Here is a 26,934-nt window from a genome sequence, read left to right as displayed (position 1 = left end):
GCGGTTCTAGGCGCTCAGTCAGGAACCGCGCGACTGCTACGGTCGCAGGTTCGAATCCTGCCTCGGGCATGGATGTGTGTGATGTCCTTAGGTTAGTTAGGTTTAAGTAGTTCTAAGTTCTAGGGGACTTATGACCACAGATGTTGAGTCCCATAGTGCTCAGAGCCATTTGAACCATTTTTTTGGAAACGCTTCATTTAAATAGATATGCATAATCGTTCCAAAGTGCGGCGATGCACTATCGTACTAAAATCACAGCTGTCACCGAAAACCAAATAGAACGTTTTCTGACTCGTCAGACAAAGTCCTGTAAACAAACTTACGACAGGAGCTGATTCAACTTGTCCGGCAACAGGTAGTGGCCCACGAGCTCTCCTCCCACAATTCCAGCCCACAGTTTTATGCCAAAACGTGCCTGAACGCCACGTTTACCGGTGACTTATCGTTTGTGTTCCGATCAATGATGGCTGCTGCGGAGATTGAAAATACCTTCAATAGACTCCTCAGTCCACATGACGTTATTTATAAAATGTTCGTTATCTTCCACTTAGTGTAAAAGCCATTCACAAACGTTTACTCCTTGAAAGCGATCTTCTGACTGCTGGTATTGAGTTAATTTGTAATGATATGGATGCAGGTCATCATCGCTAAACACTCAAACAACCAGTCCTTCAGGTATCTGAAACTGCCTTGCAGTATCGCCGGTACTTCGCAGAGGTGATTGGTGAACGGTTTCAAGAATAGCGTTATCTGTTTGTGGAGTACGTCTAATCGTTGGACGTCTCCTGTCCATTACCTGTAAACGAAGATTACGTTTCCCGAAGGTGTTGCTCCAAGCGACGAAAAACATTCTTATCGGAATTGCACCTTTGAGGGTACCGTACAGCATACGCACGAGCAGCAATAGCAGCAGCTTGATTTACGGATACATTGTAACGCCGGAAATGCATATCCTCCTATTTCCATCTATTGTACTGTAAGTTTTTTCCTTATTTTGTTACCTGAATATATGACATTTCTGTGCCTTTATATATTGTAATTGTTTTACTATTTGTATATATATATATATATATATATATATATATTTATGCATTTATGTCGATGTATAATTGGTTTGTTTCGTAAATATTATTTGTATTTTTACGCTGGGTCTTGCCTAGGGAAAACTGCTATCGAACGATTACATCGATAGGTCGTGTGAAGAATCAAAGTGTGTAGGATCTTTGGTGGTGTTAACTCTGCCGCGTGGAGCGCGGGCAGGGCAGTTGGAGTCTGGCTGGAGTAGCGAGTGGAGCAGGTGTGTGGTGTGACGCTCTCGCGAGTTGCCGCGCTTTCGGGGTTTAGCAGCATGTAATTGCGCTCGACTTGCGATGATAGTTTCTGACATGGTGTCGCGGACGGGAAGCATTAGCTGGCGCACATCAAGAGCCCGTTTCGTCTGGTGACCGCGTTGAGAAGAAGGCGCGCCAACATCCAGCTTCTGCAACAGCGACGGCCGACAATGAGTGACTGTCGCCACCTCCTCGATCGACGGCTTCAAACCTTCAATCAACTAACAAGGAAGACTAAAAGCACGTAAAGTTTCAGAACTGTATGGCAGACCTCAGCTTTTCAAATTGATCCATTTGCCTCGCAAAATTACAGCAACTTAGCATGAACCTTTGTTGCTCATTGTCCCAATTGCATTACCAAGCAGGGTCCCTTCCTTTTCCGAAATGAACCCGAGTGTCGTTGAAATTCAGACGCCAGCATTAAAGTACTATCATTGCATTTCATTACTTTAGTTTCAAAATGCAGTTAAAGCATTCATAGCTGGCTACAACAGTTAGATTACACAAGCACAAATTAAGAGTGCGAGTTTTGTTAGCATATTTTAGCTTACCTGTGACTGCAGCTCAGCTTGGTACGTACTAAATTTTACTATTGTTAATTATTCAGAATCATTTAATTCAAGTTCAAAGTTAAATCTCTTGTTTCTAAATTGTGTAGAGTCAAGTTACTTTTGAAATGATTGTTGAGGTAGTCCAAGACTAACCGTATTCTGCTAGATTTCGATGTGCTTCAGAAAGAAAGCTCACTATTAACTTCAGTCACTAAATTAACTTTCGATTTTCCGGTTTTATTAATTCTTTTGCTAAATTAAGTCAGAGTGTAGCGAAATTTATTACTTCTGACAAACTTTCAGTTTTCACACTACACGTGTCAACCTTCAGTTGCCACGCTTCTAGTGCTAATTATATGTGTAATAACTTTTCTTTTTCAGTTACTATAGTAATTGTCCTTAGGACTGGCGACCGTGATTTCCCCCAAATCTCAAATATCTAATTACCGCTAGTTAATTGTTGACGTAACGGCCGCACATTTACTTTCTTTATTAACTTTACCCCTTTTCAAAATTAATTTCCACCAGTTTCATTTGCATTTTTCCTTTCATTTAGATGTAACCCTTTCCTCCCTCTTTACCGACAGGTTAACTTCGGTGACGATTGCTTTTCCAAAATTCCCATTAGGTACACGCGGTTTCATTTTTCACTGTCATTAAGGTCGATAAGTGAGGGGGAGGTTACACGTGGCGACCTGGTGACAGGACAATCTTCAAATTTGAGGTTGTTCTGGACACGAATTTTGCATTGTGCAAATCTCGTAACAAAGTACTGGTTACGAAATGGTCGATACGTCAGCGAGAATATTAGTCTGAGGAATCCTAATTAGATTTGAGATTTGTTATTTATATTGAAAATTATTAAAATGAGTGAAGGCAACAATTACCAAAATTTGGTAGACTTGGGTACGGAACAATCGGTCGAACAGTGGGAAACGCGCACCGCGGTACCCATTGTTCAGGGGCAGGCGGCTAGCATGAAAGACGCGACCGCCGAGACGCAACAAAGAGCAGAAATGGAATTCCAAACATTAGAAAATGTTTCGGAATCGGAAGTGAAAATCAAATCGGAATCCCTTGATGACGAATACGGGGGGACAATTAAAGAGGAAGCCGCTACGGAAGTAAAACCGGTAGTTTCCGGGAATTTAACTGATTTATTGAATGTTTTGATTAACGAAATCAAGGCTCAGTCTAGCAAGATAGAAACTCAATCGGCAGAAATTAAAGCTCAGGCTGCCAAGCAAGAAGCTCAGTCTGAAAAAATTGACAGGAAGCTAGACAATCAGAACAAAGCTATTAATGTTGTTAACAACAATGTTGGAGTTGTTAACACAAAAGTTGATAAAATCAAAGAAGATATTGTTGTGATTAATACCGAAATCGGTAATCTTAAACAGGAAATGATAGGCGTTCAGGCGGAAATTGCGAGCATAAATACGCGTTTTAATTCCGAAATTAGCAGAATCGAGAAAAGTGTAGGAGACGCAGTTGCTCCGATCATCGAGAATAAGGTGACGGAACAAATTCAATTAGTGAGAAAAGACGATCAACAGAAGGTGGAAACTTTAAAGGTTTTAGTATCCAAAGTAGATACCAAAGTGAGGAAGCAGGCTAATACCTGCGAAGAGAAAAAGAGGGAAGTGGAAACGCTTGCGACAACCACTTGCCAAGTGATTACGAGAGTGTCGGAATTAGAAAAGAAACTTGAAGAAAAACAGAGCTATGTGCCAATCTGTGCACATAGTTCGGAATTGTTGACGAAAGAGGAGCGGTTCGACCCCTTGAAAAAAGGTGGTATACACGCGACGGATTTCATTAAAAACTGTGAAAGAGTTCCCAGATCATGGACTAATGAGAAAAAAATTAATGCGGTTATTGATGTGTTGGCTGGTGATGCCAAGCGTTGGGGCTTAAACCTCAACATTACGAACCTGACCTTTGACGAGTTTAAAAATTTGTTTCTGGCTGAATACTGGTCAGAGCAAAAACAGCAAAGTGTCTGGCGCGAATTTGTCGTATCGAGGCCTTTCGATGCGAATTCGCGCGGCTCGATGAAGGAGTTTTGTGAGGGCTGGATCCGAAGTTGGAATATTTGCGTGATCGCCGCACGGAAACCGAAATAGTTTGGGAACTCTACAAGAAGCTTCCAGATGATACAAAACGCTACGTAGGAAGCAATTACAGGACAATCAATGATTTCCTGGAAAGAGTTAAGGACGAGGACAATTGGCGCAATAATCGCGATACTGGTAGAGGTCGTGGTAACAACAACGGGTACCACAGCAACCACAACAATCATAACTATGGGAATAATGCATACCGCAATCTTGGCAGCAGTAACAATAGTGGTTCGGGCCGTAATGACAATCGATACAATGCAAATAATAACAGGAATGACGGAAACCAGTATCATACTAGCGTGATACGGGCTTCGCAGTATAGTAATAACGCCAGAGTGTGTGATCAGCCGCCTCAGCAGCATCCGGGGAGCGTATCTGCTGGGACAAACCAGGGAAACCATTAGCCGAGCCGGTGAGGGGCCGACCGGGCGTGGAGAAATTTTGGCGGCCCAATAACAGTAGAAAACCGAGGTGTAGTCGTTATGAGAATTCCGTATGGAATAATCAACGGCGGGAGAGTGTGCCAGTGTTAGGAGAAAGGAGTGCGCCCACTAGTAGTAGATCAGCTGTAGACACGGCAGTAGAAAATACATTCACTGTCAGTGAGAACAATTTAAGTAGTGTTCCGGAAATCGATTATAAAGTGGCAGCTGTAATACCCACAGCGGAACTGGAGATTGAGTTTAAGAATGATTCGCAAGTGTTGAGACAAGATCAGATGTCGGATAAAACGTCCGTCATCGAGCGAGGGGATGCAGAGAGGGATGAGGTCTGGTTAAGGCAGTTCGGTCGCTTATACGACGAACTAAGAGATTATAGGGGCCTGTATGGGAGAAGTGTTTATGGGGAGCGCGGGCAGGATTTGCCGCGTTTCGTCCCACAGGAAGATAGTATTTGTGAAGTGATAGAAAGTTCTGGCCCTAACCGGCAGACTTTACCGAAAGTCGTAGTGGTAGAAGTAGCCGACCCATCCGACGCAAGCCTCCAGTTTAAACATTGCGGGAGTATTAAGGAGAAAGATTACGAAAATTTTAGTGATAGCCGGACACGATTGGTAGAAAAGCACGTAGATTACAGCGTGTATGAGGTTAGAGCTGACATTATACGGTCAGAAGATAACAGTGTGGGTTGCGCAGATCTAGAGGAAGTAATTGCAGATACTACTGGGCACATTTCTCCAGGTAGATTGGCAGATGAGATCAATCTGATTAAAGAGGAATCAACGAAGGTGACAATTAGTGAATTGATAGCAAAGCAACACTCACTAGTTGACGAGTTACAGGATAAGGTTTCGGTATTGGAGGCGAAGCTACAGACTAAGCCTCAGGACAAACGTGTTGAAATTAAAACTGTATGTGAACAGAGACTGAAAAAGCCGCCAGATAAACCGGATTTAGGATCAAAGCCGGATGGTTTTTTCTGGAATGACCTGGATATAGACGAGGATTTACTGTGGGAAAATAAAGAAACAGTCGAGGACAAGTGTAGACAGATAGTAGTGTCTGTTAATATGCACGACCTACAACTAAACGTGTTGATTGACACCGGTGCAGAATTGAGTGCTGTATCTGGGAAAATATTTGAGTTACTGAAAGACAGACCTGGTATCGTAGTTATGCCAGTAACAGGAGTGAAAATTATCGGTGCTACTGGGAAGGCCAGTAAACCGGTCACAAAACAGATTTTTGTCAACTTCGAGATATGTGGGGCACGATTTGAGCAAGAGTTTGTCGTCGTGCCAGACTTAACTACGGAAGTAATTATCGGGTTAGATTGGCTATTAAAGTACCGTGCAGTGATTAATTGCGAAAGCAAAACTTTGACATGTACGTCACAAGATAAAACAATAGTAGTTAGCTTTGACGAGGCAGGAGACGGTGTGCATAGGCAATACCAGCCTATACACATTGTTAACTGGCCGAATGGTATTGATGTAGGTATGAATTTGAACTACTGTAATGTGAGGAATCTCGGCATTGACAATAGTGTAGAAACTGCATTGGAAAGTATTGTAGACGGTGTGTCAAACGTAACACACGAACAAAGACGAGGCCTGTATGAAGTGATAATGAGGAATAAGAGTGTGTTTTCAGACAAACCGGGACTTGTGGAAGGATATAAATGCAAGTTGCATGTAATTCCGCACGAACCATTCTTCGTGAGACCGTATGCTATACCGCTGTCCAAAAAGGAAGCAGTGCAACGGGAGATAGATAAGATGATCGAATGGGGGGTGATTGAAAGAAGTACGAGTCCATACAATAACGGTTTGGTCATTGTAGCAAAACGGGATGGTAGTGTGCGTATTGTGATTGACGCACGCACGTTGAATAGGGTCGTTCAACGTGAAACAGACAGACCAGAGAGTATGGAGGAGATTTTGCAACGTTTTCATGACGTTAAGTTCATGACTAGCCTCGATCTGACGGCTAGTTACTGGCAAATAGAACTCGAAGAAGAATCTAGGCCATACACTGCCTTCTTGTTTGCGGGCAGGTGTTATCAGTATAGAGTACTGCCGTTTGGACTTAATATATCTGTGTCCGTATTCATCAGGGCCCTAGATAAAGTGCTAGGATCGGCTTTGAGTTCAAGGTTAACTGTATACGTTGACGACCTATTGTTGGCCAATGCCACTTGGCATGACCATTGTGACCTGTTAGATGAAGTTTTTAGAGCATTGCGCCGTGGCGGAATGACTCTAAAGCTAAAGAAATGCGAATTTGTAAAGCAGGAACTGAAACTTTTAGGGCATGTAATTACCACTGCTGGTATTACGAAGGACCCAGAGAAACTAGAGGCAATAAGGAATTGTCCTCCACCCAAGTCTAGGAAACAGTTAAAAAGTTTTCTAGGGCTCACAGGATTTTACCGTAAATTTGTAAAAGGACAAGTGTTTAATGATGAAAATTTGAATAACCTCTTACGCAAAAATGTTCCGTTTGTGTGGACTGACGGGTGTCAGGCCGCTTTCGAGAGATTAAAAGACGAGTTGTTAAGATCTAACATACTGTTTCATCCTGATTTATCGCTACCCTTCCATCTGGGAACGGATTCGTCGAATTACGGGGTGGGGGTAGAACTGTTCCAAGAAGTTGGTAAAGGAGAGGATAAGGAACACCGGACGATAGCGTTCGCGAGTCGAACTTTATCAAAAAGTGAGCGAAACTACACGATTTCTGAGAAAGAGTGTCTCGCTATCGTGTGGGGATTCAAGAAGTTCAAGGGTTACCTATGGGACCGTAAGGTGATTATTCATACGGACCATAAGGCGCTCACTTATCTGAAGGATTGTAAACTACTTCACGAAAGACTGACTAGGTGGTCGCTGTATTTACAGCAATTTAACTATGACATCTGTTACGTAAAAGGGACCGACAATTGCGTTGCGGATGCGCTTCGCGGTTGCCCGAGTCTAATCAAGATGTATTGAAAGAGGAGTCAGATGGAGTGGTCAAATTATACTATTTTAAAGAAGTTGAGGGACGCAAATTAATAGTGAACATCTGTAAGAATCTACGTCGTCATCAGAACGAGGATGGTTGTTTAAATATGGTGAAAACCCGATATGACGAAAGGAGTCCAGAAGGAGAGAAATTAAGGAAGTATTACAAGATATACGATCATATCTTGTACATACGTAAGGGTGAAGATAGTAATATTTGGCGGGTATGCCGGCCCACCAAATTCGTCACGGAAATAATAGACTACTACCATTTGGCGTATGGTCACTGTGAACCGAAGAAATGTACGGAAAAGCTGTATGAAGTAGTGCATTTTAACAACATGTTAAAACGCGTTACTGACAGAGTGAAAACTTGCGATTTATGTCAGAAGGTGAAGGTTACCAACTGTACGAGTCGTGGTCCTATGCAAAGTATAAGGCCTAACGACACCTTTGAATTACTGTGCGTGGACTTGTACGGACCTTTGCCCAAGTCATCAGGAAACTTTGCCTACATTTTAGTAGTGCTAGAAGCTTTTTCCAAGTTCATCAAGCTATACCCGATTAGGAAAGCTACAGCCAAAGCGGTCTATAGCAAGCTTGTGAACGATTATTTTGTTCATATTGGTAAGCCCAAGGCGATTCTATCAGACAATGGGGCACAATTTACTTCTAAGTTGTGGAATGAAGGCATGGAAAGTAATGGGGTCGAGGTGATCCATATTTCAGCTTATTGTCCGGCTGGGAATCCCGCTGAGAGGTATATGCGCGAGCTAGGCCGACTTTGCCGTACCTATTGCCATCACAACCATAGGGCATGGGGCAAATATGTAGCAGTATTTGAGAGAATTATGAACACCTTGAGACATGAATCTACGGGATTTTCTCCAGAGGAAATCCTGTTGGATGACTGAAGTAAAAGTTTAGTGGAAGAGATAATCAAATTCCCTCCACGGATTGACATTAGTATTGGTGTGAAAAAAGATCGTTTGCGGGAAGTAATGAAGCTAAAAGCTGATGCTCGCATACGTCGTCATGACGCTAAAGCGCGTTTTGCTAAGTTTGCAATCGGAGACTTAGTACTTGTAAAAGCTCATGAGAAATCGAGCGAGATAGACAATGAAATCTCTAAATTTAAGTTTGTTTATAATGGACCATATAAAGTCATTGGTATACCTCACACAAATGCTTATTGCTTAGAGTATCCAAGCTCTGGAAAACGATTAGGTATACGGAATATTGTAGACTTGAAATTGTACCAACCTAGGATTGATTAATACCACAGAATGGGTAATTTGTACAGTATGTAATATAGAGTGTAAGATTTAAGGATGTGCCATGTTGCGATGCTTTTGCCTGACCTAGAGGTCATTAAAGAACTTGTAATTAACAAGTAATTAATTTTTGATTAGACGTTTTAACCAATTGAAAAATCCAAGCTGCTAGTTTGAGTTTTCAGCTGAGTCACAGTAGATTAAGGAATGTAAATATGCTTTTGTAACTAGCTGTCAGATTTCATGAATGCATGAATCTGTGTTTTACTAGTCATTGCCGATGTACTTAGACGCTGTTTTAAGTTTCAGGCTAGTACATGCGTGTGATGGACAGTGTTGAGTTATCCACTGTGATAGTATTAAGGGACTCCTTGAGATTACTCGGGAGTGAGTTTTCCTAAAGAATTCAGTGAAACGGACGTTCTGGAAATGCCGCTACACAGGCGAGTGAGATCAAGCGTGCCGCACAGGCGGGCGCAACAATACTGGCAAGGTGGAGCCGCTGTCGGCTCTTGGGTCGCTGTCGGCTCTTGTGCCGCTGTCGGCATTCTTTGTACTTGCGAGTACGGAAGGCGGAGTTGTTTTTCTTCCCGGACAGCTGATGTGAAAGAATTCTGCTGTCAATATTTATGTTTTTGTCGATCTACTGTATATTATTTTCTTGTTTAGCGTTAAGTGGACTCTCATGACGAGATAATAATTATGAAAAGGTTATATAAAATGTGTATTCTATGTAATTAATAATTAATTTGCTTATTTTGATCTACCTGTTTTTATGACCATGTACTCTAATTAATTTTGCAAATAGTATTCCATTTCTTATAGTATTACGAATTTTAATGATTTTGGAATAGCTAAACCATTTTCTATGCTTTCTATGAATTTTAATATGTTGTCAACCTGTTTTATTTTGTGCAAGATGACAGAGTGGAATAAGATTAGGACTGTCTCCACTCAATTTTTATGGTCTAAAAAATTGATTTATGCTTAATTAGACGAATGCTAAATTTTGATGATGTTTTGAGCATATGCATTTCCGCTGTTTATTTTTTGGGACATTTTCTGAGTCTGTTTAGGTTACACGAACATCCTCAGACAATGTGGGGCACGTGTAACGCCGGAAATGCATATCCTCCTATTTCCATCTATTGTACTGTAAGTTTTTTCCTTATTTTGTTACCTGAATATATGACATTTCTGTGCCTTTATATATTGTAATTGTTTTACTATTTGTGTATATATATATATATATATATATATATATATATATATATATATATATATATATATTTATGCATTTATGTCGATGTATAATTGGTTTGTTTCGTAAATATTATTTGTATTTTTACGCTGGGTCTTGCCTAGGGAAAACTGCTATCGAACGATTACATCGATAGGTCGTGTGAAGAATCAAAGTGTGTAGGATCTTTGGTGGTGTTAACTCTGCCGCGTGGAGCGCGGGCAGGGCAGTTGGAGTCTGGCTGGAGTAGCGAGTGGAGCAGGTGTGTGGTGTGACGCTCTCGCGAGTTGCCGCGCTTTCGGGGTTTAGCAGCATGTAATTGCGCTCGACTTGCGATGATAGTTTCTGACATGGTGTCGCGGACGGGAAGCATTAGCTGGCGCACATCAAGAGCCCGTTTCGTCTGGTGACCGTGTTGAGAAGAAGGCGCGCCAACATCCAGCTTCTGCAACAGCGACGGCCGACAATGAGTGACTGTCGCCACCTCCTCGATCGACGGCTTCAAACCTTCAATCAACTAACAAGGAAGACTAAAAGCACGTAAAGTTTCAGAACTGTATGGCAGACCTCAGCTTTTCAAATTGATCCATTTGCCTCGCAAAATTACAGCAACTTAGCATGAACCTTTGTTGCTCATTGTCCCAATTGCATTACCAAGCAGGGTCCCTTCCTTTTCCGAAATGAACCCGAGTGTCGTTGAAATTCAGACGCCAGCATTAAAGTACTATCATTGCATTTCATTACTTTAGTTTCAAAATGCAGTTAAAGCATTCATAGCTGGCTACAACAGTTAGATTACACAAGCACAAATTAAGAGTGCGAGTTTTGTTAGCATATTTTAGCTTACCTGTGACTGCAGCTCAGCTTGGTACGTACTAAATTTTACTATTGTTAATTATTCAGAATCATTTAATTCAAGTTCAAAGTTAAATCTCTTGTTTCTAAATTGTGTAGAGTCAAGTTACTTTTGAAATGATTGTTGAGGTAGTCCAAGACTAACCGTATTCTGCTAGATTTCGATGTGCTTCAGAAAGAAAGCTCACTATTAACTTCAGTCACTAAATTAACTTTCGATTTTCCGGTTTTATTAATTCTTTTGCTAAATTAAGTCAGAGTGTAGCGAAATTTATTACTTCTGACAAACTTTCAGTTTTCACACTACACGTGTCAACCTTCAGTTGCCACGCTTCTAGTGCTAATTATATGTGTAATAACTTTTCTTTTTCAGTTACTATAGTAATTGTCCTTAGGACTGGCGACCGTGATTTCCCCCAAATCTCAAATATCTAATTACCGCTAGTTAATTGTTGACGTAACGGCCGCACATTTACTTTCTTTATTAACTTTACCCCTTTTCAAAATTAATTTCCACCAGTTTCATTTGCATTTTTCCTTTCATTTAGATGTAACCCTTTCCTCCCTCTTTACCGACAGGTTAACTTCGGTGACGATTGCTTTTCCAAAATTCCCATTAGGTACACGCGGTTTCATTTTTCACTGTCATTAAGGTCGATAAGTGAGGGGGAGGTTACAACATCCAGCACCAAAAACATATTAACGTATTCATCGTTTGTTTACTCTGGTCACATTCATTGCTCTAAGCTATAAGAAACTCATCGTTGTCGAAATAAGGGTTTGCTCCAGCTCTCCACGGTAGTCTCTCTTGTGAGAGTTCGTTCAATGTGCTTACATACTGCATCCATATCCACTTCAAACTATCTGATTTTTACAATTTTCACCATATCTCCTGACCCCGTTCTAGTTGTCCATTTAATCACCAAATTAACTATCTTTTGATGCCTCAGAATGTGATATAGAGAACTATCCCTTGTTTCAGTGGAGTTAACAGCTCTTTTCTCACCAACTCGTTTCAGTACCTCTTTACTGGATATCCGATCTACTCATCCAACTTTATAATCTTCGGCATTCTTCTGTTGCATCATATTTCTAAAACCTTTTCTCCTCAGTACTAGTCATTTCTCTACTTTCATTTTCAAGTATGGTTTGACTTCGAACAAATACTTTCAGAAATCACTTAGTTGCTCCTAGAATGTTAATATATTCCTAGTTTTCAAGGAAGCTTTTCTTGCTAATGTCGGTCTACCGTTTAAAATCCTCTTTACTCCTGCCGTCTGCAGTTATTTTTCTGTCCAAATACAAAAACTCGTCTTTCACTTCCAGCGTCTCATTCCCTAATCGATTTTTTTTTCATCTACTGACCCAATTCGAGTGGATTCCATCCTTCTTTTACTTTTAACCTCACTGGAAGACACTATATAATTAAACTTTCAAAAAGTTTGCCATTTCTAATAGAATTGCAATTTTATTTGCAAATAAATGGTTTTGTTTCTCCTTACTGAAATTCCAGAAGACCTACAGTAAAACCAAATGACAGCGTTGAAATCGGAATAAAGAGACTAGCTCAAAAAAATTATCATCATGTTTGTGCAATAAATATTTAAAAAATAACATTTTTATGTGTAATTGCTTATAAGAACACTAACAAAAACTAGAAACACGCTACAACTGTGTAAGACAAACAATTTGTCAGCTCCTGGAGTCACCTATATAATATCTATTGCGGTACAGAACAGACTAAGTATTTATCATAAATAGACTATTGAATAACTTACGTCAGAGTGCCAGAAACAATTCTCCACATTTACATTAAAACAATGGCCAGATGCGAGGAGGACTCTCGCACATCTCGACGACTTTTGCCTGTTATCGACATTAATACTGAAAAGACATCGGTCCCACGAATTTCTAGAGTTTCGAGATTTTCGTAATTTCAAATATGATGTCGTATAACAAATGACAAAAGAAATATTTTTTCGTGTGATATAATTACTAATTAACAGATTTCAGATTTTTTCCTTTACTTGTACTGTGAAACCTTTCTTCTTGCCGAATTTCATCATTCTACGTCATGGGGAAGTGTGCTACAGGTTTTAATTAGTTTCGCGAGCGTCAAATTATGTGAATAAATGTCCTAATCTTTTGACTGCATTGACTTAGTGGCTTACCATTTGTACACTATCAAAGGACTATAGACACAAATTTCAACTTGATACGTTTGCCCATTCCTGAGAAAAAGGGGTCTTAACAGATGGAGGGACAGAGACACAGTCGGCTAACAAACGACAAAAAAAATTTTTCGTGTAATGTAGTTACAAATCCACAAATTCGGATTTTTCCCTTTACTTATACTGTGAAAAGTTTCTTCTTGCCAAATTCATAGTTATAGACTTAGGGCACGTACACTGTACGTTTTGATGACTAAGTTGGGGGGTATCAAAAAATGTGGAATAAATGGCCTCATTTTTGGTTGCATTGACTTAGAAGCTAAGGGCCCGTATATCTTAGTATGTGACATAATTTTCAATTTGACATATCTACCCGGAGTCTTCTCAGACTGACGGATACACAGACAGTATGATAACTAATAACTAAAACTTCTTTTCGTGTGATATAATTACAAATCAACAAGTTTCCCATTTTTTCCTTTGGCTGAAGCGTGAAACCTTGCTTCTTGCAAATTTCATGATTCTAGCTCAACGGGAAGTACCCCGCAGGTGTTGAGTGTGTTTTCGATTATCAAAATATGTGACATAAATCCCCGTATCTTTTGATTGCATTGATTCAGATACTTTAATTTTTTGCATCTGTAGACCATAATATGCGATATAAATTTCAACTTGATACCTCTACTCGTTCCTGAGAAAAGGGGTTTTGAAAATTCGGACAAGCAGACAGACGGACAAAAAACTAATCGTAGGTGTTGTGTGGTCTTCAGTTCAGAGACTGGTTTGCTGCAGCTCTCCATGCTACTCTATCCTGTGCAAGGTGCTTCATCTCCCAGTACCTACTGCAACCTACATCCTTCTCAATTTGCTTATTCATCTCTTGGTCAATCTCTACAATTTTTACGATTTCTCTTCTCCCCAATTCTATTCAATACCTCCTCATCAGTTATTTCATCTACCCATCAAACCTTCAGCATTCTTCTGTAGCACCACATTTCGAAAGCTTCTATTCTCTTCTTGTGCAAACTGTTTATCGCCCATGTTTCACTTCCATACATGGCTACACTCTATGTTAACAAATTTCTCTTGTTCAGAAACGCTTTCCTTGCCATTGCCAGTATACATTTTACATCCTCTCTACTTCGACCATCATCAGTTATTTTGCTCTCCAAATAGCAAAACTCATTTACTACTTTAAGTGTCTTATTTCCTAATCTAATTCCCTCAGCATCACCCGATTTAATTGGAATACATCCCATTATCCCCGTTTTGCTTTTGTTGATGTTCATCTTATATCCTCCTTTCAAGACTTCCGTTTAATGAGAGAATTTTAGGAAAGTGTGTTCATCTGTAAAGGAGACCGCATATAGGACGGCAGTGCGACCTATTCTTCAGTACTGCTCGAGTGTTTGGGATCGGCACCGGGTCGGTTTCAAGAAGACATCGAAGAAATTCAGAGACGAGCTGCTAGATTTGTTATCGGTGGGCTCGATCAGCATGCGAGTGTTATGGAATGCTTCAAAAGCTGAAGTCGGAATCCCTGGAGGGAAAAGAAATATTCATTTGGAAGAATACTACCAAGAAATTTTAAAGAACCGGCATTTGAAGCTGCCTGCAGAACGATCCTACGGCCGCCAACATACATTTCGCATAGGGACCATGAAGATAAGATAGGAGAAATTAGGGGTCATACAGAGGCATATAGTTAGTCGTTTTTTCCCTCCGTCTATCCGCCAGTACACTTTTGCTATCTTGGTGAACGAGGTTGTTGGAAGTCGTTCGTCACAGCGTGCTTCAAGCGATACGTATAGGTACTATCAGCATAGCGGCCCGCGTACTCACGCAAGGGCGAGGCAATGCTATTCTAGCGGAGGCACACAAGTCGTCGGGCCGAGAACGCCAACAGGCAGCCTCACTTCATGGGTCATGTTGTTGTTGTGGTCTTCAGTCCAGAGACTGGTTTGATGCAGCTCTATCCCGTGCAAGTTTCTTCATATTCCAGTACCTACTGCAACCTACATCCTTCTCAATCTGTTTAGTGTATTCATCTCTTGGTCCCCCTCTACGATTTTTACCCTCCACGCTGCCCTCCAATAATAAATTGGTGATCCCTTGATGCCTCAGAACATGTCCTACCAACCGATCCCTTCTTCTAGTCCAGTTGTGCCACAAAGTTCTCTTCTCTCCAGTTCTATTCAGTACCTCCTCATTAGTTATGTGATCTATCCATCTAATCTTCAGCATTCTTCTATAGCACCACGTTTCGAAAGCTTCTATTCTCTTCTTGTCTAAACTATTTATTGTCCACGTTTCACTTCCACACATGGCTACACTCCATACAAATACTTTCAGAAACGACTTCTTGACACTTAAATCTATTCTCGATGTTAACAAATTTCTCTTCTTCAGAAACGCTTTCCTTGCCACTGCCAGTCTACATTTTATACCCTCTCTACTTCGACCATCAGCAGTTATTTTGCTTCCCAAATAGCAAAAGTCCTTTACTAGTTTAAGCGTCTCATTTCCTAATGTAATTCCCGCAGCATCACCCGATTTAATTCGAATACATCCCATTATCCCCGTTTTGCTTTTGTTGATGTTCATCTTATATCCTCCTTTCAAGACACTATCCATTCCGTTCAACTGCTCTTCCTAGTCCTTTGCTGTCTCTGAGACAATTACAATGTCGTCGTCGAACCTCAAAGTTTTTATTTCTTTTCCATGGATTTTAATTACAACTCCTAATTTTTCTTTTGTTTCCTTTACTGCTTGCTCACTATACAAGATTGAATAACATCGGAGATAGGCTACAACTTGTCTCACTCCCTTCCCAACCACTGCCTCCCTTTTATATCCCTCGACTCTTATAACTGCCATCTGCTTTCTGTACAAATTGTAAATAGCCTTTCGCTCCCTGTATTTTACCCCTGCCACGTTCAGAATTTGAAAGAGAGTATTCCAGTCAACATTGTCAAAAGCTTTCTCTAAGTCTACAAATCCTAGAAATGTAGGTTTGCCTTTTACCAGTTTTTCTATTCGTCTATAAAGAATTCGTGTCAGTATTTTGCAGCTGTGGCTTATTAAACTGAGAGTTCGGTAATTTTCACATCTGTCAACACCTGCTTTCTTCGGGATTGGAAGTATTATATTCTTCTTGAAGTGTGAGGGTATTTCGCCTGTCTCATACATCTTGCTCACTAGATGGTAGAGTTTTGTCCGGACTGGCTCTCCCAAGGCTGTCAGTAGTTCTAATGGAATGTTGTCTACTCCCGGGGCCTTGTTTTGACTTAGGTCTTTCAGTGCTCTGTCAAACTCTTCACGCAGAATCATATCTCCTATTTCATCGTCAGCTACATTCTCTTCCATTTCTATAATATTGTCCTCAAGAACATCGCCCTTCTATTGACCCTCTATATACTCCTTCCACCTTTCTGCTTTGCCTTCTTTGCTTAGAACTCCAAAGGGTCTCTTTAATTTTCCTGTAGGCAATATCTATCTTACCCCTAGTGATATGTGCCTCTACATCCTTACATTTGTCCTCTAGCCATCGCATCTTAGCCATTTTGCACTTCCTGTCGATCTCATTTTGGACCGCTTGTATTCCTTTTTGCCTGCTTCATTTACTGCATTTTTATATTTTCTCCTTTCATCTGTTAAATTTAATATTTCTTCTGTTACCCAAGGATTTCTATTAGCCCTCGTCTTTTTACCTACTTGATCCTCTGCTGCCTTCACTACTTCATCCCTCAGAGCTACCCATTCTTCTTCTACTGTATTTCTTTCCCCCATTCTTGTCAGTCGTTCCCTAATGCTCTCCCTGAAACTCTGTACAACCTCTGGTTTAGTCAGTTTATCCAGGTCCCATCTTCTCAAATTCCCACCTTTTTGCAGTTTCTTCAGTTTTAATCTACAGTTCATAACCAATAGATTGTGGTCAGCGTCCACATCTGCCCCTGAAAATGTCTTACAATTTAAAAACTGGTTCCAGAATCTCTGTCTTACAATTATATAATCTCTCTGAGACCTTCCAGTATCTCCAGGCTTCTTCCGTGTGTACAACCTTCTTTTATAATTCTTGAACCAAGTTTAGCTATGATTAAGTTATGCTCTGCGCAAAATCCTACCAGGTGGCCTTCTCTTTCATTTCTTAGCCCAATTCCATATTCACCTACTACTTTTCCTTCTCTTCCTTTTCCTACTATCGAGTTCCAGTCACCCATGACTATTACATTTTCGTCTCATTTCACTATCTGAATAATTTCTTTTATCTCATCATACATTTCATCAATCTCTTCATCATATGCGGAGCTAGTTGGCATGTAAACTTGTACTATTGTTGTAGGTGTGGGCTTCGTATCTATCTTGGCCACAATAATGCGTTCACTATGCTGTTTGTAGGAGCTTACCCGCATTCCTATTTTCCTATTCATTATTAAACCTACTCCTGCATTACCCCTATTTGATTTTGTATTTATAACCCTGCATTCTCCTGACCAGAGTCGGCCGTTGTGACCGAGCGGTTCTAGGCGCTACAGTCTGGAACCGCGCGACCGCTACGGTCGCAGGTTCGAATCCTGCCTCGGACATGAATGTGTGTGATGTCCGTAGGCTAGTTAGGTTTAAGTAGATCTAAGTTCTAGGGGACTGATGTCCTAAGAAGTTAAGTCCCATAGTGCTCAGAGCCATTTGATCCATTTTGAATCACCTGAGCAGAAGTCTTGTTCCTGCTGCCACCGAACTTCACTAATTCCCACTATATCTAACTTTAACCTAACCATTTCCCTTTTTTAATTTTCTAGCCTATCTGCCCGACTAAGGGATCTGACATTCCACGCTCCGATCCGTAGAATGCCAGTTTTCTTTCTCCTGATAACAAAAATGGTTCAAATGGCTCTGAGCACTATGGGACATAACATCTGTGGTCATCAGTCCCCTAGAACTTAGAACTACTTAAACCTAACTAACCTAAGGACATCACACACATCCATGCCCGAGGCAGGATTCGAACCTGCGACTGTAGCAGTCGCGCAGTTCCGGACAGACCACCGCGGCCGGCTCCTGATAACAACGTTCTCCTGAGTAGCCCCCGACCGGAGATCCGAATGGGGGACTATTTTACCTCCGGAATATTTTACCCAAGAGGACGCCGTCATCATTCAACCATACAGTAAAGCTGCATCACCTCGGGAAAAATTACGGCTGTAGTTTCCCCTTGCTTTCAGCCGTTCGCAGTACCAGCATAGCAAGGCCGTTTTGGTTAGTGTTACAAGGCCAGATCATTCAATCATCCAGACTGTTGCCCTGAAACTACTGAAAAGGCTGCTGCCCCTCTTCAGCAATCACACGTTTGCCAGGTCTCTCAACAGGTACACCTCCGTTGTGGTTGTACCTACGGTACGGCTATCTGTATCGCTGAGGCACGCAAGCCTCCCCACCAACGGCAAGGTCCATGTTTCATGGGGGAAGGTTAGGGGTCATACGGAGGCATATAGCTAGTCGTTCTTCCCTCAGTCTGTTCGCCAGTGTAACAGGAAGGGAAAAGACTAGTTGTGGTAGAGGGTAGCCTCCGCTACGCACCATACGGTAACTTGCGGAGTATGTATGCAGATGTAAATGTAGATGTGGATTGTAGAGTGGGTCGTGGGCCTTTTGGTCGCTGTTCTTGGTAGGATAAGGTGGTTAGCTGTAGAGTGGAGTGTGAGCTGCGTATTTAAATGATAGCGCGATGTGCAGTTAGTTTGGACTTCGCTGCTTTAGTGCAACAATCTGAAACTTAGGAGTGTGTATACACTGCGTGCTAATACAGCAATTTGTACTAAATTGTGATTTACGAATACGATATTGCATACAGACTTTAATTGAGTGGTTAGCAATGTGTTCAAAATAAGAATTAGGTGCAGTGCACAATGAATGTCCTTGGCACACATTAGTCGTTGCCTGCGAACACTGTGCTTACTCACCTAGGTCAGTTCGCATTGCTTTCTCTGCTTATGACATTAATCCTTTTAAGGCCACCATTCTATAAATGGCTTTCTTATGTTTAATATAACTGAGAGTAAATTTCAATACTGGCGTCAGCGTACATCCTTGTCCTAATGGACTTTCCCCATATCATCTTTTGATACTGCACAATTATTTATGTTTTGCAGTTTATTCGTTGACTGTTCATTAGGCTGGGCTGTCGTGACTTAAAAGAATTTAATTAGCGTTCAATGCAACAGCCAAAAGCCAGACGCGTAAATTAGTCGCCGAGTTGCTAAATTAAGACATGGTTGGTTGTGCTCGCCCTCCGTTGCTTAGGTAGCAGTCTGACATTTAACCTACTTCATAAATCTGTTACCATAAGCCACCCGGTACGTTGCTGTCCTTCGTGGTTACCAGTATTTCTCTATTCTTGAAATACGGCGGAGAGGATGAATATATTACTAGTACTGAACGCAAACTCTATAAAGACTTCAAGGACATTAGTACAGAAAAGAGTTAAATGCAAGAATGTTCATATATTCAGCAACTTGCTGGAGCATACTGCACGTGTTGTGGAAAATGCAGAGGAGTTTAAGACTGAGTTAAGGAACTTTCTGTTGAGCATGTCCTTCCATTCTATTGCAGATTTTCTTCATAGTCTTACAATTAATGGTTTAGGCTATTTTATAATTAATATTAGTCCTATAATTATTACTTTATCCATGGTTGGGGAGTGCTACTGCCCTGCAGTTGTGTACTGCGTCAATGAATAAACACTCCAGTTGCTATAAGTTCTTTATTTCGGTCATCTACCTGTTACGGCTTTCATATTGAAGCCATTTTATAGTGGGATCCGAAAACTGTGCCGTGGGTAAGACAGAAAGATCATTTGACATTGCTTCGCCACAGCACAATTTCCAGATTCCAAGAGAAAAGGACTTCAGTTTGAAAGCCGAAACCGGTCGTGGAGTAAACTAAAGAACTTTTCAGCAACTGGAGTGGATATTCATTAATGTGATACTTGAATGAGATTTTCATTCTGCAGCGGAGTTTGCGCTGATATGAAACTTCCTGGAAGATTAAAGCTGTGTGCCGGACCGAGACTCGAACTCGGGACCTTTGGCTTTCGCGGGCAAGTGTTTTGCCAACTGAGATACCCAAGCACAACTCACGCCCCGTTCTCACAACTTTACTTCTGCCAGTACCTCTTCTCCTACTTTCCAAACTTTACAGAAGCTCTCCTGCGAACCTTGCATAACTAGCACTCCTGAAAGAAAGGATATTGCGGAGACATGGCTTAGCCACAGCCTGGGGGATGTTTCCAAAATGAGATTTTTCACTCTACAGCGGAGTGTGCGCTTATATGAAACTTCCTGGCAGATTAAAACTGTGTGCCGGACCGAGACTCGAACTCGGGACCTTTGCCTTTCGCGGGCAAGGTTCGCAGGAGAGCTTCTGTAAAGTTTGTAAAGTAGGAGACGAGGTACTGGCAGAAGTAAAGCTGTCAGGATGGGGCGTGAGTCGTGCTTGGGTAGCTCAGTTGGCAGAGCACTTGCCCGCGAAAGGTAAAGTTCGCAAGTTCGAGCCTCGGTTAGGCACACAGTTTTAATCTGCCAGGAAGTTTCAATCTGGTACTTAAATAAAATGAATTCTTGACCACCTTTCACATTCCGGGGACCTCTGGAGCCGTGGAAAACGACTAATACTGTTCCTACAGTAGGCTATGTTCGTTTTGTGTAAAAAGTGTTACGGCGCAAAGTCAAGCGGCGGCACGCCAGGCGAGAATGATAGAGCAGAGAGGGCTGTGAAGAAGACGTCAGCCAGTAGCGCGCTGACCGACCCCTCTCCAGGACGATAACACGACGGCAGCGTCTTCTATACGAAGAGGACATAAACGCCGCGCCCGACCGTTCGCAGCCCAGTCGAAGAGAAGCTTCAAACTAGCGACCTGAACAGAAGCATCAACCCTATTACCTCGCTTGTATAAGGATTGTTTATACTGAAGAACCTTGCTTATTTTGCATGTCGCCTTTTGCTTCCGACACATCTGTGTAATATTTAAAGTTAAGTATTGTCATTTACTTTTTTGTAATGAAACTGATTAATACGATTTGCTTCTATTGTTTTCTAGCGATCCGAGAAACCAGGTTTCCTAAACGCCTCATATTCGACGTCTAGGCAGGATTTAACCAGCAGTGTGGCTGATAAGAGCGGTCGCCCGATACCTATTTGCCATTGAGATCTGTATTTGTATAAAATTTCATCCGTCCTATGGGATGTGTCTTCTAAAAATTTCGGATTCTTACTTCGAGGATTTCCTTCTTCAGCCCTTGTTTCTGTGTCTGGTTCCTTCCGAATTCCATCCCACGACTCTGGTGCGAACCTCTTCCGCATCTCACCACGGCATATGTCCGATCCCGTCCCATTTCCTGCGGCTCAACTGGAGATCACTATTCATATATTCTGGTTCCACAGCTCTTGGCTGGAAGGAAGAGTTGGGCCCAGTACATTCTCTGGTACCTATACAGAAAAGTCTGGAAGTTCTTGCACTGTTATTTTGTACATATTTTCTTTATTATGTTGGCATAACATTGACACTCATGCATTTTCTCCAGTAAAGTGGAAGCTTCTTAGACTTCCATATCAATCTAACTTACGTGGACTTCTTAATGGCTATGGCGTTACCAATGGCTGTCGTTGTTCCTGCGTCCGAAATCAGTAATCTGCTTGCCCCACTTCTCGGTCATCTAAGATGAATATGACAGTATTGTATGTCTTTCTGGTTTTTAGTTTAACCCTTAGAACTGATACTGAGAACGTAGTCTACTGCTGTTCGTTTTCTGTCATTCACCTCAGATTTCATAACTGTGAATCAGCATGCTTGATAAGTGTTAGCTAAATATTTCATTCAGTTTGTAGCAAGAGAACAATGGCCGGTTTACAGCTTCCTTTGTAGTCATCAAACGGACCTGGTAATACAGAAATTCGGCTCATGACAGCAGAATGAGCAAGCGAACACGGATTTTAGGCTTCTTTTGAGCTGTTCCTCATGCTTCCGAAGAAGAATAACGTCTGCAATAAGGAGCTATAAGAATTTCGTAGAAGTACTGCGATACGAAAATAGTTGAAGATATTGGCAACGTAAGTGGTACTGCTAGGGGAAAATACTGTTACAAGAAAGTTAATCGGTGGGGGGGGGGGGGGCATCAAACCTGTCAGAAAGCTGATGACCAAAGTAAATAAGAGAATAAATTATTTCACTCGTTGTACTGTGATACTCAAGGTTTGGGAGGGGGGCGGAGGGGGTTCTGTGTTTATTTCCGTAACACAGCTATAAACGTTTTCGGCAATTAGCAAAGGGATACACACAAAAAGTCCTGATTAACATCAAAACTGTAGTACACACAAGTGAATGCTTGAAGAGGTACCACGAAGACGGAACTATGATTACGATGGTGTGGTGTTTGCCTTAAGCAAAAGTAATACATCCGATATCACTGACGTTTGAGGATTCCGTACCAGTGTCAACACTTTCTTCATTTATAACCTCAAATATCCACTTATCTTTTCTTCATATCTGTTTTCTTTTTCTTCAGTTCCCTTCGCTCGTGTTATTCTCTCTGTACCTTACAGTGGTTCTATCTTTAACTTCTTTAATGAAAAAAAATCTTTCTTCTGCTTCTTTCATGTTGTATGTTTCTAGAGAATTTTGCTTCTCGAATCCATCTGGTTACTACTCTCTTTTCCCAATGCTAGTTTAAGTTCTTCCTTTTTAGCTTTGTGTCATCCGTTTCCTGTAAACTAACAAAAATTTACCATATTTTCCTTATTTTTCTATTATTTTTTCTACTTTATGTTATCATCATCGATTGTCGATGTCCTGCCTTCTCCTCATAATTCACCATCTAATATTTAACTTTTTTAATTTATAACCAATTAAAGAAAACTCAGAAGTACTGGAGAGAAAGATGAGAATACTCACGTCCATAATAAATAACAAGTATACATAATGAGAAACAATCAATGAAAATACAAGAGTATACAAATACTAAGAGAAACACTACGGCATTTTAGTTTTATATGTTTTGGTCTTTATACAAAACGTTCCAGTTTCAGTTTTCTTCTATCGGAAATTCTCGATTTACAATGTCTCTTCCGTTGCAAAGTCAGACATCCTCAATGCTTAGTAAGTTTTCAAGTGCTCCAAATTTTCTTTTACCTAGTTTTCATGTTTGTATGAAGTATTGCACTTCGTTATGAATTTGGTCTATCCATTTGGTGACGATACCGGTAGACTGGAAATTTTTCTGCGACATGTTAATCAGTTTTACTTTCATAGATCAACACCGACGAAAAGTTTCATTTCATAATTTTTTTCAGAAGTTGTGTACAATTACTCACGTAAATGAATTTTATTTTCAAAACCAACTCTCTTTGCTACACTGATAAATTTGTCTATTTTAGATGTTTATTTTTAAAGAAGGGGAAAAAGCTTTAAAAATTTTTACATGGAGGCATCAGAAACGCGCTTAACTCGACATATAGAATAGTATCACCGCGATAAAGGCAGCCCAGCTTGTTGCTAAATCTGTATCATTGCGTCAGAAGAGTAAAGAGTCATGTATGTGTAACTTGGTGTGATGGCGGCAGTAGCAGCAGCAGCAGCAGCAGCAAGGGCTAAAATAAACTCTGGTTATTACAGCGCTGTCGAAAAATATTTCCTCGCCTTGTGTCACCAGAGTTGAGAACGGAATGAAATGTAAATCTGTGGTAATTCTGATAGTTGAGTTACAGTGGAATCCGTTTCCAATATCTCCCTGGAGCAACTCAATTTCTTCCTCTGTTTAGTTTTCATAAGTCCGTCCGAATCGGTTATTACTTTCGGTTACGAAAACTTATGCCTTCACCGAAGCGGCACAGAAAAGAATATTACGGATCGGGGGGAGCATACAGTGACGGGAACCCATTACGAGGTCGTTTGCATTGCAGATGCGTGAAACACGGATTCGTCGTTCGACGGCTGGATTCCATTACTTTGGTTATAGTTTCCGGCACATGTGTAGCACTCTTGCCTCTTGGCACAACGTATGTTTCACCTGCTTTTATGGACACTGAGACAGCAGACATACATCGTTAATGAAAACCGCGATTTTAAGGAGAATTCCGTTAACAACTGGTAAAACGTTTGTTTTATTGAATCACAACGGACGAAATTCACATATCAGATGAAACATACATGATAAAGGGTAACATACAGTGTCTCGACTTTGTAGATATCAAAATTAATCAAGGTGATATCTAAAATATGCTCAAAATGTTAAAAGGTCATAGATGCACCCTTCGCTCCTAATCAAGATATATTATTCAGTAAACGCTGAGTATATTGGCGAACGAAGATTGTCAAAGACGTGATCCATTATTTTCGTAAAAATTGCTGGTGGATGGATCATGTAGATACAGAACATTTCTTTAAATTTGCCTGCATCCAAAAGGAGAAAAAATATTTTACGGGCAGAGGAAGCTAAATTAAAAAAAAAAAAAAAAAAACGAATTGTCAATATAGTCACTATTAACACTAATAGACGGGGCACAACCGATTTTACTGTGTGGAATGCTATTAGGTGCACTTTCTTCCAGGGGTGACGACAGAGAAACCAGGTTTTGAGAAGTGCAGAAGCGGCTCGCACAATCGATTAAGACGTACTAAAATGCTGGCATAACGGAGACTCTCTTGTGGATGGTGTGACGTCATATGCTCATGCCTAGGAGCGCTGGGCAGCTCCCTTTACAAGGCAGTTTAACACCGAATTTTACTAGATGCTAATAGTTAATAGTATAAACAGTCCAAGTTAGCCAGAATGCTATAGTGCTTTAGTTCTGATTGTGTATTCAACGTGAACTGTACATTTTCCTTTTTGTATCTAAAATTTCTGCTGCCTCTAATATGTTCAAAATACTTTTTTTATTTTTTATGAAGTATTTTTAAATTTTCTGAGGGCTTTTGGTGCGATGTCATCCTTCGAGTAAAGGAAGCGACCAAGCGCTCCTAGTTATGAGTACATGACTTCACACGGTCCACAAGATAGCAGTTCTTCTGAGAGCCTGTTAGTCCGCTGCTTGTGCGGACCACTTCTACCCTTCCTAACATCGAGTTGCCCTGACGTCACACCAGTAATAAAGCGCCACCTTATACCATTCCACACAGTGATTTGCGTCGTGCCCCGAGTAATCACATTAGTAGTGACTACTTTTTATTGTCAATCCAGCTTTCTCTCTCCATAATTTTTTTTTCTTTTAGACGCAGGCAGATTTGAAATGAGGCTCTATAACTACATAATCCACCCACCAGCAATATTTACGAAATTAACGAATCACGTCTTCGTCAACCTTCGTTTGCCAATATAAAGAAGACAGTACATCTTGACTAGGAGCGACAGGTACACCTATGACCTTTTCACATAGTGAGTATGTTTTGGATATTTCCTTCATTAATTTTAATTTCCACAATGTTGGGACACTGCATATTACTCTTTACCATGTAAGTTGCTCATGATGACGCGGTTTTAGGCAAAAAAACCGGTTGTGATCCAAAAAAACAAGAATGTTACCAGCTGTCAGCGGAATTCTGCTTAACATCATCCCATTCAACAAATGCGGATACCCATAATATAAAATACTTCGTAATTAATGAAAATAATATTCTATTATGTGAAAGATTACAGACTTCCTCTGGTTGCAATTTACTGATGCAGATTATCCCTCCGCCAAGCTTGTGGATTATTTATGTAGGTGTTACGTAGATACAACACGCATGACCTATTTCGTAATAAACATTCCATCATATGAAGTACCTGTACACAATAAAAGCATCAAAAGCAGGCACCAGAAAACGTAACATTGCTTCTGCTTAATAGAAAATTGTAATGCGAAAATCCTAACACAAGGGTGGCACCAGGCAACGTATTGCATATACTACAATCAAAAAGTATAAACTGTCAGCTATAGCCGTAATTAGGGTACAAAATCAATCTAGGAGAAGTCAAATCAATAATTTTTTACAAAATAAAATGTAGTCGTCAGACGCACAATTGTGATATTTTATTGCACTTAAACGGTTTCGATAGCTTAATCTGGGATCTTCGGAAGTCTACAAAATTTATGAAAATATAAATCATTGGAACATGATCACATTTGTATGTAAAGAACAAGAAGCGTATCACGAAGAACTTACTTAATACTGGCTTGTAAAACGGATAAGCAGACGTCAGTACCTACCTCAATGAAACATAATGCAATGCCACATTGCAAAATGTCCATAATATATGCGGTTAAATTTCAATGTATTGGTATCTCACTTTCAGGAACTATAGCACAACAAACCGAGAAGAAATGTCTCTTGGATAGATCTTCAGTGCGCTGTACCAGTGAAAGGCATATTTGCGCAGTAAGGAAGTATAAATAGGAAATCCACCAATTACGACAAGATAGTTTCCGAAATTGTGAAATCGAGATTGTGCTGCCCGATGTGCTTTTGTTACGCAACCTGAGCATAGGGAACATGATCTGTTCATCCAATCACGGCGTGCGTAGCAGACGTGATCTATTCAGCCAACGGCGACGTGACTATTTCGTGGCGCGCACACATAAGTTAATATACGAATACTTACAGCATAGAAACAGTAGAGCTATGCCTTCATATGTAATTTTGGTTCTGCTTTGTTTTCATTAGAGATGTGATTGGGTTAGGATGTGAGACATGTTAAATTTATGCGAATGAATCAATGACATTCCTACTTTTGTTTGCAAGAGATATATGACTCTTTTATTCCGAAAATGTCGTCGTTTCCATATCGCGATTTCGGATGGTATGGTGCGGCCTGGACAGAACTTAATCCTAGAACATTAAAGAGGGAGGGGGGAGGGGAGGACAAAGTGACATAGTTGCTAAACCATCTTAAATTTTACTACTCCATATTTTAT

Source organism: Schistocerca nitens, chromosome 6 (assembly GCF_023898315.1).
Source record: "Schistocerca nitens isolate TAMUIC-IGC-003100 chromosome 6, iqSchNite1.1, whole genome shotgun sequence".
In the NCBI taxonomy this organism is placed as follows: Eukaryota; Metazoa; Arthropoda; class Insecta; order Orthoptera; family Acrididae; genus Schistocerca; species Schistocerca nitens.
The sequence above is the reverse complement of the archived record's forward strand: the minus strand, read 5'-3'. Positions refer to the sequence as shown.